We start from the raw sequence: 17496 nt of genomic DNA, 5'->3' as shown, positions 1-17496 counted from the left end.
CTCCTATTGTCTCCCTCCTTGCCCTCAACCAGTCAGACAGGTTGGGGTCTTTGCCTACATGACTTAGGCAGCTGTCCTGCTGGGCAGTGCTACAGATACCAGCCCGTAGGGGTCATCCCCAGCCCAAACACAGCCACCAGTGGATGACCATAGTGCATGGCCTAGTCCCTAGTGTATGGCTTACCCACTACGTCACAATATTGTCCTGCCAAAATAGAAAAGACTATGGGCCAGATCCTCAGCTTGTGTAACTGTAGCAGCTGGAATAGAAGCAGCTGAGAATGTGACTCTTTGGATCCCATTTGATCTCACTTATACCAGTGTAAATTAAACCAAAAACCAAAAACCAAAAACCAAAAAAAAAAAAACAACCCCACCAACCTTCCATTGAGTTGACTCCAGTGCAAAAGTGGCATGAAAGCCAAATCAGGCAAAGTGATTCTTAAAAACGGGGAAAAAATATTATAACCCCACAAATATGTGTGATCTCTGAAAATAAATTCACCAGGAAAGAACAGGGTGAACAATGTTTTCTTTGGCTAATTGCGGCAGTGAGCAAGCCATGTGGTTTGCTTTTTATAGCTCCATCAGCTAAAGGACTGACTGCATTCTCTATGGACTGACATCATTGTTGTTCCTAAGACTCAGAGACCTGGTGATGACTGTTAGAAGGCAACAGGGTGCATAGAGTTGAGGATTCCCTGAGTCTGGTCTCCACGTAATAACATACAGTAAAAGCTTTACTGAAAGATTATGTCTCTACTGACAGGGGCAGCTCGAGGCTGGCTGCAGCAGTTGGCACCCCAGGCAGAACGCGCGATTGGTGCCCCCGCCTGCATGGCCCTCAATGGCGTGACGTCATCATTGGGTGCCCCGTGCGCCCCGTTGAAGGCGGCACCCTAGGTGACGGCCGAGTCTGCCTGTACTCATGGGCCACCCCTGTCTACTGATCATTATAATCACTACAAAATGTATGTACAGATAATATGTAAGTATTGATGAGGCTGGCCAACAGAAAGTGATCAACAAGTTTCCTTCAGAAGGGAGATGCTTATCTACCTGTATGGTAATATATATATACTGAGTATTAGCTTAGCAAGAGGTTGTGAAGTCTCCAGGGGAAGTTATCTGTGGGGCTATCAAGCAGCAGAGGTTACTCTGTTAACAAGTAAAGATAATGGATTATAGGGACTATATCTGGGGAGGAGATACAGGGATACATGCTGGGTATCCTTCACCTAAGGACAAGGTGCTATCTGTGCTTGTCTTAAGACCTGAGGATCACACCTAGTCTGGCTGTTCAATGTAAGGAGACATTAATTGAGATGGGAGATGAATTGTTAGTTAAGCTTAGACTCTAAGAATGCATGGTGTAGTTTTACTTTAAAGGTAGCCTTTTGTCACTTGCTTCTTCTCAAAACTTTAACAACGCGTGCCATTTCAGATTTTGGTGGGGCGCAGGGGGTAGCTTTAATGATAATTCTTTTCCAGAGGCAACATAAATACCAAAAACTCCTAGTTTTTTTGCAGGCGATAACTTAAAAATTAACTGAAGCTAAATTAAATTAGTGTTACTAATCTTTATATAAAGAAAAAGTATAGCAAATACCAATTAAAGCCATATTTTCAGTTTACTTGTAAATTTAGAACAATCAACAGCAAGATCTTTCCAATCCCAAATCTTGAGGTGTCAGTTTTGGAGTCTTAACACAAGTTTGATCTTTTATACAGCATCAATAGTAGAGATAAATAACGTCTGCTTAAAATCTTCTTAGCTTTGCAATTATTGGGTTTTTTAAAATGTCAAATTGTGAAAAGAAGAATGAGATGATAAATTTCTTCCAGGAATTTTTAAAAGTAAATAAAGTACTGAAAAACAAATAACACTTCAGATATGAGCTAAAGCAATGAATTAAGCCGTGGTCTCATCAGGGCTGGGAAAAATCTGCAAAAATAGAATTGCCAAATATCTACTAAATCAATTGTCCACAGTCACTTAAACAAAAAACAATAACCAAAAATATCCCAATCTATTTATTTAAACATTTTTATTATCATATTGATCTAAATCTTTAAAAAGAACCACTATCAAGAGTTTAAAAAACAAATGGTCCTGCAGCACCTTAGAGACTAACAAAAAAAGGAAGATGGTATCATGAGCTTTTGTGGACACAACCTGCTTCTTCAGATGAATGGAGCAAGGGGTCCAGAGGTAGAAAAAGTGGGTTGTACCCACAAAAACTCATGATACTACTATCTATCTTAATTTTTTGTTAGTCTCCAAGGCACTGCAGGACCATACATTGTTTTTTAAGTTTTTTTAGTAAGGGTATGTCTACACAGCAGGGCTAACGTCGGAGTAAGCTATGCAACTTCAACTACGTCAATTGTGAAGCTTATTTCAGCTTTTGGCATTGTCTACACAGCAGAAAGTCGAAGGAAGAACACTCTTCCTTCCATTTCCCTAACTCCTCATGAAATGAGAGTTACCATGAGTCGGAGTAAGAAGTCCTCCAGCTTGATATTAGTTTGGAATAAAAGCTTGTAGTGTAGACGCACATTTTGTTATTTCAGAATAACGTCTGTTAATGCCTGGGGGGGAAGCTTTGAGAGGAACAGCAGCGAGGGTAGTTTTGGCTGGTTGGTGGGGGAGAAGAGTAAGCCAAGGGAGGTGACTGCTCATCTTAGGGGTGTGTCTACACCGCACCCTTAGCTCAAAATAAGATATGCAATCTGCACTATGCAAATTGCATGTCTTATTTTGATTTTATTTCAAAATAGGCTATTTTGAAATTTGGAACATCTACATGGGGCCAAATTTTGAAATAAAGCACTATTTCAAGCCAACCCTTATTCTTCCAGCAACAAGGTTTACAGGGATGGCAAAATAGCGTGTCTGTTATATAAAAAAATATTTTGAAATAATGGGCATGTTCCTTGGACATGGGGTAGTGTGACAGGGCGCCTGCCCTGCACTGGCCCTTTAAGACCAGGACTCAGGCCTGGAGCCAGGGCTAGAAAGAAAGAGGCCAGCTGGAGCCATTTGGGGCTAGGCAGAGCCCAGCTGGCAAGCAACTATCTAGGGCAGTACAATTGGCTTGGGGAAGCCAGCTGAACCCATTAGGGGAGTGTGAGCCCAGCTGGCAGGTGTATATAGAGAAGCACAGGTTGCTTAGGGGAAGCCAGTGGAGGGCTGACTACAGAGTGAGCAGGATCTCCTTGGAGGGAGATAGCTGAAGGAGAAGGACTGGAGCAGGGAGCTCTTACCCAGCGGTTGCCAGGGATTCCAGGAGGGGCCGGGAGGAAGGCGGAGGCGAGTTGGTGCCACCCGGAGACTGCCGGCCGAGGGGACGCCGGCCTGGAGATTGCAGCCAGCTGGACAAGTCCAGGGGAAGGAAGACCGGGGATCCAGGTAGGAAGTGGCCCAGGGCAGGAGCGGGAGCCGCCCCTCCTGGCCCGAGAACCTCGGTGCGTTCGGCTGGATGACCCTGCCGAGGGAGTGACCCGTTACCTGGTTGCTCACAGGGCCCTGGGCTGGGACCCGGTGGAGTAGGGTGGGCCCGGGTCCCCCTACCTGGGGTGCGCCCTGCTACAACAGTTATAAACTGCTTTGTGGACTCGGCCTTGCTTAAAGGGCCAGTTATATACTGCTTTGGTGCCTATGATGAGCAACCCAAACAGACTGTAACTTGCCCTGCGAGGGGCTATATGAGGACAGTCAGGGGGCACTGAGGCACACTGGGGGCGTGAACCCCCTGACAGGTAGCTATTTTGGGATACCACCAGTATCCCAAAATAGCCTTACAGTGTAGACATACCCTTAGGCTGCGTCTACACTGGCATGATTTTGCGGAAATACTTTTAACGGAAACGTTTTTCCGTTTAAAAGTATTTCCGCAAAAGCGTGTCTAGATTGGCATGGATGCTTTTGCGCAAAAGCATCCGTGGCCAGTCTAGATGTGATTTTGCGCAAGAAAGCCTTGATTGCCATTTTAGCCATCGGGGCTTTTTGGCGCAAAACAGTTCTTCCCTTTCTACACTGGCCCTCTTGTGCAAGTATTCTTGTGCAAGAGGGCTTTTTTCTGAGCGGGAGCGTGAAAGTATTTGTGCAAGAATCACTGATTTTGTACATTACAAAGTCAGTGCTCTTGCACAAATTCAAGCGGCCAGTGTATTTCTTAGTCCTATATTTTAAGTGTTTTTTTTTTTTCTTGCTTTGTGAAAGACCCACATGAACAATGAGGGAAGTGGCAATGTAGCAGGAGAAACAGCAAAACTCACCAGATAAAAGTACTGGCAAATACTGGAAAAAAAAAAAAAAAAAGGAATTTTTTTTCCTGAAGTCCTTTCCATTTACTGTAGCTTTAGAGGCTTGGTGTAAGTGAACAGTTTTCAGACTGTGACACCTATGTTTTTTTTAAGCTGAAGGTTCCTTTTGATTTTAGATTTGTGTGTAGATTTACCACTGTTCCTCTCTTTTCCTCTGCCTTTGTGTAAAGAAGATTGCATTTTCTCTCTGCAGGCAGAGAGAAAATACAATGCAACGGTGTCTGCTGTAAGGTAAGAGCTGTAGGGTCCTTTGCTTCTATGTTCTTCTTGGGTATGTGGGGGAAGACTACTCACCCCCCAGAGAAATCCAGCTGGACAGAGTGAGAGACAGGCAGGAATGCTCCTGAGGAACTAGGAAATGTTTTTAAAACATGAAATAAAATAATTAAAACTTGACATCTGGAGCGCCTTGATTTAGCTGCATCACACGCTGTCACTCTCTGTAATAAATCCAGCTCTGAGAGGTGAACTTGCCTCCTGAGCCCCCAGGTTCACGCCAGTCTTTTTACTCATTGGCCTTCATGCTGCTGTTGTGAGAGTCAGACGTGTAGTGGGGTGGCCATTTTCTGAGCATCTCCTTGTGGCCAGGGGTCACTTTGAAAGCCCCCAGCCCTTTTTGCCCTCTTTTGCAGGCCCCTGAAGAACAGCACACAGCTTTTCATGTGGATAAAAAGATGCCCTGCCTTGGTCCGGTTTAATATCAGAAATAGTTCTTAACAACGCTCAAGGGAACTAACACAGTCCATCTCCATAAGCTCTGGTGTTCCTTTCCCATCGCCAGAGCTCTTCTTCTGTCTAGTTTCAGAGCCCATACTCCCAGCTTTGCCTAAGGGTGATCATCGGTCCTGTTTTTACCAGGACAGTCGCTTATTTAAGGCCTCCTCCCTGTGTCCTGACTTTTTAAAAAAACAGGCACATCTCCCCTCCCCACTCCTCATACTGCAGGAGTGAATTTCATCCCTGCAGTGGGGCAGGGTGGGCAGGGAGCCACTGGCACTTAAAACTTCAGCTGCTGGAGTCCTGAGTGCTGGTAGTTCCTCCCCCACCCCCTTCAGGACTGAAGCCCTGTGCACCAGCGGCTCATCCCCTGCCAACGATGTGGGCCTGAAGCCCCGAGTGCCAGTGACCCTCCTCCCGCACCACTGCAGGACTAGCAGCCCTCTCCCCCTCCTGCCGTGCTCAAGCCTTGAACGCCGGTGACTCCCCCCCCCCCCCCCCCCACACACACACACTGTGGGACTGAAGCCCTGAGCATTGGTGGCTCCCCTCTGCCTCCTCCTCCACGGGGCTGAAGCCCTGAGCACTGGCAACACCCCCCCACCAACACACACACACTGTGAGGCTGAAGCCCTGTAAGCTGGCAGCTCTCCTCTCCCTTCTCCCCATGCAGGGCTGAAGCCCTGAGTAGCAGTGGCTTCCTTTCGCCCCCACTGGGCTAAATCTCCAAGTGCCAGCGAACCGCCCCCCACCCCTTGGTGTCCCATATTCCACATAGGAAAATATGATCACCCTGCCTAGCAGGAGCTTAGCCTTCTGGCACTGGACTCTAGGCCCCCAAAATTCTAGGCCCAAATTCCCACAGTAATCTCCTGCTCCTTAGGTTCCTCTCTCACAGCTTCGGTGGTCTCAGGATCTTCCTGGAAAGAGCCTTTACATTCTCTGCAGTTTCTCTGCAATGTCCTGAGTTTCATCTGTTCACTGCCGCTCTAGGGCTATCATAAGAACCTAAGAATGGCCATACCGGGTCAGACCAAAGGTCCATTCAGCCCATCCTGACATCCAGCCAATGCCAGGTGTCCCAGAGGGAGTGAATCGAACAGGTAATGATCAAGCGATCTCTCCTGTCATTCATCTCCACCCTCTGACAAACAGAGTCTAGGGACACCATTCCTTACCCATACTGGCTAATAGTCATTGATGGACCTAACCTCCATGAATTTATCTAGTTCTCTTTTAAACCCTGTTCTAGTCCTAGTCTTCACAACCTCCGCCAGCAAGGAGTTCCATAGATTGACTGTGCGCGGTGTGAAGAAGAACTTCCTTTTATTTGTTTTAAACCTGCTGCCCATTACCGTGTTTTAGCATATATAACCCATGGGTTATGCAAAGTTTTACACACATACCCCCCCCCCCCCCCGCGGGCTATACTCGTCCGTGTGTTATACAGATTTTTTTTTTTACTGAAAGTACAGGAAGACAAGCCTGACTCTTACTTGATAAAAGCAGCATATTTTAATTAAATAATAGAGGCAGTGATGTTAAAATGCATTAAAAGTTAGAACTTTACTGTGCAACTAGTAAAAGAATAAGTATACAGTAAAACCGTTAAAAAAAAAAAGCCATCCTCACATTGTCATAAAATACATAAGTTCATTCATCTGATTACTAGAATCAGTGCCAGCAGCATCCTCCTCAGCATCTGAGTTTTCAAAACCATCAAAAACTTTTGTCATAATCACTGTCTTGAAAAACATCCATAGTCAAGACTAGGTAGGTGAGCTTCGGTGACAGTTGAGGTCTGTGGTGCCGAATCAGTTGTGCTGTTGTAGTCGGATTCAGACCTAGAAAAGTCAACGTCAGGAAGAATTTCACATTTACAGAACCACATTTACAGACTGTCCACATCTTCATAACTTCTGTGTTCATCCATCCCTTTTTGTTACAAACGCCATCCGGCAGTTTTTCTCTAGGCATCAGTACCCTCTTAAAAATCACCATTGGTTTTAATTTATCACCATTTGCCATGCATGCCAACACTACAGTAAAACAGGTGCATTCATGACCGGTGGTTGCTAAACAGACTCTTTTCGATCCAGTTTCTGCAAAAGACCAAGTGGTGGGTATATCAAATGACATGGGCACTTCGTCCATGGTAATAACGTTGCTTGGTTTCAAGCCCAGCTAGTGAATTTCTTTATGTACAAAAGTTTTAAAATCATCCATTTTGTTCTCCCATTCATCGGGAAGTCGTTGGCTAGCAGATGTCCGTGTGCGAACTGACGGATTGTTTCTCCACATAAATTTGTACACCCAATTTCCCAAGCCCCCCTTAAAATTATAGATTTTCTGTTCCATAGCCATAAGTCGAGCCTTGAGTTGTATGGCTACTCTTGACACCGCCTGTTTGTCCTCTCTCTGATTTGGCCATTTGGCTTTCTTTCCACGTTGCGCTCTTTTTCTAGGGTGTAATTTCTCAAGCTCTGCTTCTTCCTTTCTCCACTCCCTAACAGACTTTTCATTAACAGAGTATTTTCTCCCTGCCTCTTTGTTGCCATTGTCCTTGGCATATGTCACAACACACAACTTAAAATTGGCTGTGTAGAATTTGCACTGAGGCATGTTTAAAACGTTTTAAGTTTAAAATACTTTTTATAAATTCAGTACAAGTTAAAACTACTAAAGGAATAAATGAATGGTAAAACAGTATGGTTCAAAGGGGTTATATACCAGCAATAAGGGTTGTAGCATACTTACTGCTCAGTCATCCGCTGCGGTTCATTAACACTTCATTACAGGTGCTATTCATCTCCTGCGGGCTATAAACGTGCGTGGGTTATCTAAGACTTTTTTAACACAATCAGGAAAACCGCAGGTTATGCATCGGTGCAGGCAATGCATGTGCATGGGTTATATATGCTAATTTACGGTAGTTTCATTTGGTAGCCCCTAGTTATTATATTATGGGAACAAGTAAATAACTTTTCCTTATTCACTTTCTCCACACCACTCATGATTTTATAGACCTCTATCATATCCCCACTTAGTCTCCTCTTTCCAAGCTGAAAAGTCCTAGTCTCTTTAATCTCTCCTCAAATGGGACCTGTTCCAAACCCCTAATCATTTTACTTGCCCTTCTCTGAACCTTTTCTAATGCTAGTATATCTTTTTTGAGATAAAGGGACCACATCTGTATGCAATATTCAAGATGTGGGAGTACCATGGATTTATACAAGGGCAATAAGATATTCTCCGTCTTATTTTCTATCCCTTTTTTAATAATTCCTAACATCCTGTTTGCTTTTCTGACTGCTGCTGTGTGGATGTCTTCAGAGAACTATCCACAATGACTCCAAGATCTCTTTCCTGATTAGTTGTAGCTAAATTAGCCCCATCATATATATATATATATATATATATATATATATATATATATATATATATATATATAATTAGTTGGAGTTATTTTTTCCAATGTGCATTACTTTACATTTATCCACATTGAATTTCATTTGCCATTTTGTTGCCCAGTCACTTAGTTTGAGATCTTTTTTAAGTTCTTCACAGTCTGCTTTGTTCTTAACTAGCTTGAGTAGTTTAGTATCGTCTGCAAACTTTGACACCTCACTGTTTACCTCTTTTAACCAGTTCTCAGTCCATGAAAGGATCTTCCCTCTTATTCCATGACAACTTAATTTATGTAAGAGCCTTTGGTGAGGGACCTTGTCAAAGGCTTTCTGGAAATCTAAGTACACTATATCTACTGGATCCTCCCTCATTCACATGTTTGTTGACCTTTCAAAGAACTCTAGTACATAAGACATGATTTCCCTTTATAAAAACCATGTTGACTTTTGCCCAACAAATTATGTTCTTCTATGTGTCTGACAACTATATTCTTTACTATTGTTTCTACTAATTTGCCCAGTACTGATGTTAAACTTACTGTCCTGTAATTGCCGGGATCGCCTCTAGAGGCCTTTTTAAATATTGGCATTACATTAGCTATCTTCCAGTCATTAGGTACAGAAGCTGGATAGGCTTTATTTAAAGGATAGGCTACAAACCATAGTTAATAGTTCCGCAATTTCACATTTGAGTTCTTTCAGAACTCTTGGGTGAATGCCATCTGGTCCCGGTGACTTGTTACTGTTAAGTTTATCAATTAATTCCAAAACCTCCTCTAATGACACTTCAATCTGTGACAAGTCCTCAGATTTGTCACCTACAAAGGACAGGTCAGGTTTGGGAATCTCCCTAACATCCTCAGCTGTGAAGACTGAAGCAAATAATTCATTTATTTTCTCAGCAATTACCTTATAATCTTGGAGTGCTCCTTTGGAATCATGATTGTCCAGGGGCCCTACTGGTGTTTGTTAGCAGTCTTCCTGCTTCTGATGTACCTAAAAAACATTTTGTAATTACCTTTTGAGTTTTTGGCTTGCTGTTCTTCAAACTCCTTTTTGGCTTTTCTTATTACATTTTTACACTTAATTTGGCAGTGTTTATGCTCCTTTCTATTTACCGCACTAGAGTTTGACTTTTTATCCCTCACTGCTTCTTTTACATGGTTGTTAAGCCATGGTGGGAAAAGAGACGTGAGTCCCAGACCTTCAGGGCTGAGCCATCCCTATTACAAAAGAAAATAAGACTCAGTTTCCCTACCTCTCCTTTCATCCCCTGGAAAAGCAGGTGACTTGCTCCTGGAATGGAAAAGAGGGGATCTAATGGAGAGGTACTACTCTTTCCACTCTCCTCCCTCCTGGTGACAGGATAATCCCCTGGCTTGTGTGTGTGTGTGTGTGTGTGTGTGTGTGTGACACATTTTCCTCTTGCCAGTCCAGGGTGTGAGTCAGCTATAGCCTTCACCTATCTGTCCTAGGCACATCAGCAAATGGTGGCCACCCCAGCCTGAAATTCACAATTATTGAATGTTTGCTGACCTGCTCTTCATGGGTGACCCAGATGAGCCATCACTATCTATTACTAGGCAGCTGGGTTACCATACATTTTTACAAGGTGGCAGAAATTCAGTAAGAATCACCACATCACACATTTTGGGGATGGATTCCATCTTACTCATCCTTTGTTTAGTTCTAGTATTATTTCCAAAGGGATTGTCCTCCAGATTTTAGTTGCTTAGCAGCTGCCTCTTGACTTGTGTGATTAGTTTGGGAGCAGGCACTTATTAATGTGCCCCTGCAGAGATTACCTTGCATTTTCCAATCAGTGACTGATCAAAATTCAAATAGCTTTCAGATGTGCCATGTCTTGGGTATGTTTGTTTTCAGGCTGCGCAGCTGCAATCCAGGATGCAGGAAATGAAAATAACTGGTCAGTGCAAACCAGAACTAGGAAGGGTGGAGTTGCCATACAGGATCTAGGCAACTGGTCTACTGACTCCAGAGTCCTGTCTCCTGCAGGGGCCAATTTTTTAACATGTACAACAGTGGCAACCCCCTTCAACCTTCTCCTCCTCCTTTATTGTGTACGATTGATAAGGTTTGTATCCTGACCCAGCCAACCCTGCAGCACAGAGCTGTGCTACTAATGCTATAGTAATAAATATATAAATAAATAGAATTGAGACTTCCCCCAATTCATTAATTACATGTTATAGATGTAAAATGTATAGCCTAAGGACCTAATCCTGCTAGGCATGGAGTATAATAAAGGTGGGACACATAGGATTAAGGGTAACACCCTTGTTACATGGCAGGTCAGCACCACTTACTTCTTTGTAACCTCAGATGTCTCTTGGAGTTCAGTAGAACTCAACACTCTCTGAGGGTATGTCTACACTACCACCCTAGTTCGAATTAGGGTGGTTAATGTAGTCATATGAACTTGCAAAGGAAGCCCGGGATTTGAATTTCCCGGACTTCATTTGCATGTTGCCGGGCGCCGCCATTTTTAAATGTCCGCTAGTGCGGACTCCGTGCCCGCGGCTACACGCGGCACGAACTAGATAGTTCGGAACAGGAAGCCTAATCCGAACTATCTAGTTCGTGCCGCGTGTAGCCGCGGGCACGGAGTCCGCACTAGCGGACATTTAAAAATGGCGGCGCCCGGCAACATGCAAATGAAGCCCGGGAAATTCAAATCCCGGGCTTCCTTTGCAAGTTCATATGACTACATTAACCACCCTAGTTCGAACTAGGGTGGTAGCGTAGACATACCCTGAGTTCCATGGGAAGCTGAAGACACTTTGCAGGATCAAGCCGAGAATAGCAAAAATCATTTGCACCATTACAAATCATGCCTGGAGAGTTGGTGTGATTGTATTCCAGACTTTTCAAATGAAATCAAAAATTGACATGAATGGAAAACAAAGTGTCTGGGGGGGGGGTGTGTGTGTGTAATGAATTTGCTAATCATTACAACAATGTTTTCTGCTATGCACAAAGAGCTACAAATGTAAAAAGAGATCCTTTTCTGGTCCCCAAAGGATCCTTATTCTGGTGACATGAGGAGGGAAGGTCCCTGCTAATTCTGTATTGCTTTCCGGATCCTGGAAAGCTGGATGAACCAAATACACCACTTATCTATGCAGGGCCAGATTAAGACCTTTAGAGGCCTTAAGTACTGAAAAGATTATGGTGCTCTTCCCCCCCCCCCCCCCCCCACATATGTAATTCAAAATAAAAACAATACTATACCGTAAAATAAAATTTTATTTTTTGAAATGACACAACTTACATGTATGCTGAAATTAAAATAGCTTCTTTCTAGAGTTTCTGATTGCAAAATTCTGGATATGCTTCGTCGAGTCAGCTTCGATGAACTTGTCCGCTTCCATACACACTAGGGAAAGTGAATAAAGTCTGTCCTGACACATAGTTGTTCTCTGAGGGCTTTTTATTCTTTTCAGCCGAGAAAAAGAGCGTTTTGTGCAGTTCTGATTTTTTCCCATGGTGACTAATTTGATGCTTTTTTGAAATATCAATTTTTTTCAGAAAAATCTTTTTTTTTTTTTTTTTTTTGTACCCCTCTTTTGCTGGTGTCCTAAGCACGTGCTTAGTCTGCCTATTGGGTAATCCAGCCCTATATCTATGCCAGTGCAAGTCCAGTCAGCCTGAGTCTTCTGCCTAAACTGAGTGGGATAGCACTGCTATAGCCAAGAGGAGAATTTGGTCCATTTTCATTTAATTGAAGTGCCTTTTCTCTCAGATTTTAGTTATTTGGGAACTGACCTCAATAAGTACAGGGATCAAAATATCCATGTGGCAATGCCCACATAAATGATTGGCAATAAACTTTGTTTACTCTTTTAGATTATCTGTTTTCTCTGACATATTATAGAACCAGACATTTCAAAAACCGTCTGTAAAGGTTATTAGTGTCTCCATGTGGAATTATATTTGCCATAAAGTCAGCAATACTCTTAGTCATAAGAGGGCTCCCAGAAGACCCTCCTCCAAACAAGTGATTTTTCTCAGATTGAAAAGTTTGCTACTTAAATTATATCCACTCAAATTGCTCAAATCAAATTCTTGAGTCTCAAATACTTTTTTAAAATGAATTAGATTGACTGACAGTTCTCTTAATTCTCCGAATTTTGACAAACTTCTTTTAAATCTGGAAAGCATTTAAATGAGTTGCCACACACAAAAATACTACACCTGAAGAAAATTTCTAGCTCCATATAGCCAAAAGATACCTAGGCTGATGCTCAGTTGTAAAGGCAGTTAACACAGGTGTGAATGCAGATCAGATATTTGCATCTGTAAGTAGCCAGTTAAACTACTGGAGTTTTCCTGATATGCAACCGGGTCTGTCTAGTACAGCCCATCCTGTGATTCATTACAGTGCATTACACCAACGGTGGATTACCATACAGCAGTGTTTCTCAAAGTGGTCCACGGAGCCTCTATGGGAAAGCTGTTAATGGGCTGCTCCAGTTTGTTTACTTAATGTTTACTGCAGAGTCGTTAAGTAAACAAACTAGAGTGGCTCGGTAGCAGCTTTCTCAGAGTGGGTCCGTGGACCACTTTGAGAAACACTGCTTGATAGGCCTAGGGGGCTTGTTGTGCTCAGGTACCCAGACAATTTGGCCCCAACCCCAACAACATAGGTGCCAACTTCCTCCAGGACTAGTCATGCTCAATTTTCTTCTCTGCCCTAGGCCCCACCCTTTTCCCAAGTCCCCAACCCTCCTCATCCCCACCTCTTCTGGCCCCCTCCTTCATCCTTCCTCACAGTCTCCTGCATGCCACAAAACAGCTGATTGAAGCAGCAGGATGCTTTAGGAGGGTGGGAGAGGAATTAATCAGTGAGGGGGCTGCCAGCAGGCAGGAGACGCTGGAGAGGAGAGGGAAGAGCTTAGTTGCCAGTGGGGGCTAAGCATGAGCTATTTTTTTTTCCTGGGAGGGCTGGAGGACACAAAGGGTATGTCTAGACTGCATCCGTCTGTTGGCAGAGGGATGCAGATAAGGCAGGTCGACATTGCAAATGAGGCAGGGATTTAAATACCCTGTGACTAATTTGCATAAAAATGGCCACTGCGTTTTGCCGACAGCTCTTTGTTGGCAAAAAGAGGCAGTCTAGAGGGGGATCTGTCGAGAAAGAAAGCCTTTTTCGACATTCTCGACAGATCCCCCTCTAGACTGCCTCTTTTTGCCGACAAAGTGCTGAGTTGGCAAAACGTGGCAGCCATGTTTATGCAAATTAAATCCCTGCCTCATTTGCAATGTCGACCTGCCTTATCTGCATCCCTCTGCAAAGAGACCAATTCCTACTAGAAATAAAGCACAGATATTCAACAGCCAGAGTGATTCATCATGGGAACAAACTCCCAAGGGAAGCGGTGGACTCTCCATCTCTTCGTGTCTTCTAATGAAAACTAGATGCTTTTCTGGAGTGTTTGGTAAAAAACTAGTTCCTGTGCCATACAAGAGGCTCGTGATATGCAGAGGGTCAGGTTAGATGCTCTTAGTTCCTTCTGGCCCCAAAGTCTCCTAATTGATGAAAACTGAGTGTAACATGGGGAGCAGTCTCTGGTGTTTTGTTGGTCAGCCTGATGGATCCCCAGAATCAACTGTCAGTGAGTGAAGTGATCTGCAGGAGCAGGTTAAATATCTAAAGGGGATGGCCAAGGGCAGGACACTAGTCCTGCAGGGGAGGGTGGGTGTGGCAGTGACATCACATAAGCCTTTGGCAGGTCCTCAGTCTATTGGATGAAGATGGTAGGGAGGTGGTGACCTCAAAGAGAGACCATGACATCATCCACGGTCAGAAATTCTCTTCCCCCTTCTGTGAAGCAGGCTCCTTCTCTGTGCCCCCAAAATTCCTTCATCTGGAACAGGAGCTTTTCCACTCATGCTTTCTCCTCCCCTCTTTCCTGACCCCCCATCCCATTCCCCCAGCTTCCACTGAGAGCCCCCCGGCTCATGTTCTGCAAAAGGGCCTTTGTGTCAGGATACAGCCTGTCTGCCCAGCTGGAACTCAGAATCTCCATTTCTGAGCGGGTGAGGATGGGCCAGGGACTTAGCATGAGCTTCACTTCCTGCTCTTTCTTCTCCCCTTGGCCCTTCTGCAGGGTCGATGTGAGAATGACTAAGAGCCTCCTCCCCAGACATCATCTGGGCTTGGCCCTGTCAGCCTCCCACAGGAGTGCAGCCTGCAGCTGAGCCTCAACCTATCAAACCAAGTGGTGCTGGGTTTCAAAGAGCCTGGGATGGAAGGCCCCGCTTCTTCATGGAGGTAAAAGCATTTGCTGTGTAGGGCATGTGGTTCTCTTGGGGGGAGAAATAAGATCCCTGATTTATAGCCTGACTGAGGGCTTCCTCTGTCCCTGGATCACAGAGATGTCTCCATCAATGTTCCACCCTTGGTTTTTTCCTAGGAAGAGGCCATCCTCAAACCTGGACTCCTGAGAGAATTTCTAGCAGGCGGCTCAAGCCCCTTGCACATGAAGAGAGTATCATGTGGTCCCGTTCAGCTCCATTTCCCGCAGCAGAAAAAACAAACCCTTCAGCTCCCAGACTCCCAGCTCATTGATCTCCTTCCAGTCAACTGAGGGGTTTCTCCAGGCCCCTCATCTCACCTCTCAGCCTCTAAATGAGGTTGTGTCAGAGTCACACCAACAAGCAAAACTCCGATTCCAGCCAGTGGACCCTGTGTGTCTTCAGCTCCTTTGGAAACCAGGTGTGAAATGGGGAACAAGAACAAAAAATGAGCAGCCTTTGCTAAAGATGGTTGGAAGCAGGTCACTAAATGGTCTTATGGATTGTTATAAGCAATCTATTGACAAGACGGGCTCTATTATAATTGACTCAGACTTTGGCAGATATTAACCCTTTATAATTTAGTGTAAAGGATGCTCCCCCAGTCTGACTGGGATTAATATTACATAACATTCATACTTGGATAGCATCCAGAATCCCATCACCTCTACACCCCAAATCCTGTTAAAAGCCCCCAACATATCCTTAAGTCTCCTGGAAAACTGTGAGAGTATAGGAACATTCCAAACATGTCTCCATAATGCCCTGGATGCCAGAGATAAGTGAGGTGGGATGGGCAAAAGCCAGATACAACATCTTTATTCCACCCAGCATTCTGCACAATAAGGAAAGCCTCAAGTGGTTGGTTAAATTAGTTTTGTAGCCCCTTGACAGAGAGTAGCACAAAGATGCCAAAACTGGGGCCATGCTCAAGCCCTTAAAATCTCAGGATCAATAGCACATTACAATCTCCAATGCTCTTTGCCCTTTCTTTGACAGGAAGTTGTTCTTCCCTCATCCTTCACTTTGAGGAATGTTTGCTCAACAAAGTATGCCTTGCTTAGCAGTGTCTGCTAGAGCTAAACTATTATGGAGAATAAATCCTCTCTGTGACTCTTAAGTCTCAATGCTCATGTCCTTAGCTAGCTTCATGGGATGAGTCATACTTCTGAGCTGTTCTTTTTTTTTTTCTACAAAGCCTAAAATCCCACCTCTATTACCTAAAAGTTTGCTTTCAGTAGGATTAGCAGCAGAAAAGGAAGTAGAAGAAGAGACATTTCAAGGACCAGTTTGAAAAGCAATTAGAATGGCTTGCATATGTACAGCGCCTTTCATCTCAGGGGAAAAAAGCACTTTATATCTAGAAATTGCTCCATCCACCACTGACATTCAACTACCTCTGGAGTAATACAGAGAAACTGATGAACAATATACAACAATACACAAGAGCTTGAGATAGAAAATAAAAAAATGTGTATCCACTTGAAACTGTAAAGGGAATTGAGGTAAGAAGAATGAAATTTCTCAGACTGGAATCAGCCTAAAACACCAGCATTAATGGAGAAATATGGAATGGGTCTTTGATAACCACTAGGAGCTGGATGGAGCCTTAGGTAACACTTTGAAAACATGTTTAAGTCACACGGGTGCATCTACACAGCACCCTAAACTCAAAATAAGATACGCAATTTGCACTACACAAATTGTGTATCTTATTTGAAATCTATTTCGAAATAGCTTATTTTAAAATTTGGCGCATCCACACAGTGCCAGATTTCGAAATAACATGCTATTTTGAGACATCCTTTAACCCTCGTGGAACAAGGGTTACCAGGATGCCAAAATAGCATGCCTGTTATTTTGAAAAATATTTCAAAATAATAGGTGGCTTGTTAAGATACCTCTGGCATCCCGAAATAGCCGCGCAGTGGAGACATACCCTTAGACTGCTCAATTACTAAGGTGATTTTAAAAATATTACTCTCTTGGCTTTATGTACATATCAGCCTTATAAGTTATACCAGCATCTATATTAAAACATCTAATTCTGCAATATTACAACAATAGTGAAATTGTAGGTTTTTATTTAAAAGGGAAATGCTATGAAACTGAGTGTGTAAAAATAAATAAATAAATTAAATGCCAGGTACTTTTAACTAATGCAACACATTTCCTTTTTAAATGAAACATTTTATGAATTCAAATCTCATTTGGCTGTTGTGTCTGCACTGGAAGAACTCATGTTCTGTTCTGCCACCTTCTGGTAAGAAATGAGAATGCTGGTTAAACTGCATGTAGCTGTAGTCAGGTAAGCATTGTAGACTGTTTTATTACAAATATTTGAAATAAGAAATATTTATCTGTTGAAAAGGACTAGCTTTAACAGCATATCTTGCAGGTCAAAAGACTAATCTATACTTTGGTGAACAGGTGAGGATTTTCCTGGCGGGAACAGAAATTGTCTAATTCTTCATGCATTTTGCAATATTGTTTATAAAAGTAAATGCCAAGTATGTGCATGACATTTCTTAAACATACATACTTAGAGTTTTTTCCACACTGTGGTGACCTTTCTCTATAAATGTTATGAATACATGGTAATATTTGGCCATCTGCTGGTGTTAATAGGAATTGCATTGTAACTTCACTATGTATACGCTACAAAGAAAAGTTGGAAAAAGATACGCAAATTGTGAACCACAATTTGCGTATCTTTTTCCACTTT

General features: G+C 43.3%; 1 long non-coding RNA gene across 1 annotated transcript; it reads left to right on the top strand.

Annotated features, from left to right (window-relative positions):
- Positions 1 to 3190: 3190 nt before the first annotated feature.
- On the top strand, positions 3191 to 17240 carry LOC142818546 (uncharacterized). The gene is made up of 5 exons (XR_012896054.1): positions 3191 to 3412; positions 4523 to 4560; positions 14585 to 14748; positions 14891 to 15192; positions 15771 to 17240. It is a non-coding gene; the product is annotated as an uncharacterized LOC142818546 (long non-coding RNA).
- Positions 17241 to 17496: the final 256 nt, after the last annotated feature.

Source organism: Pelodiscus sinensis, chromosome 16, assembly GCF_049634645.1.
Source record: "Pelodiscus sinensis isolate JC-2024 chromosome 16, ASM4963464v1, whole genome shotgun sequence".
NCBI lineage: Eukaryota > Metazoa > Chordata > Testudines > Trionychidae > Pelodiscus > Pelodiscus sinensis.
Note: the sequence above shows the minus strand (reverse complement) of the source record. Positions and strands in the feature narration are given on the sequence as shown.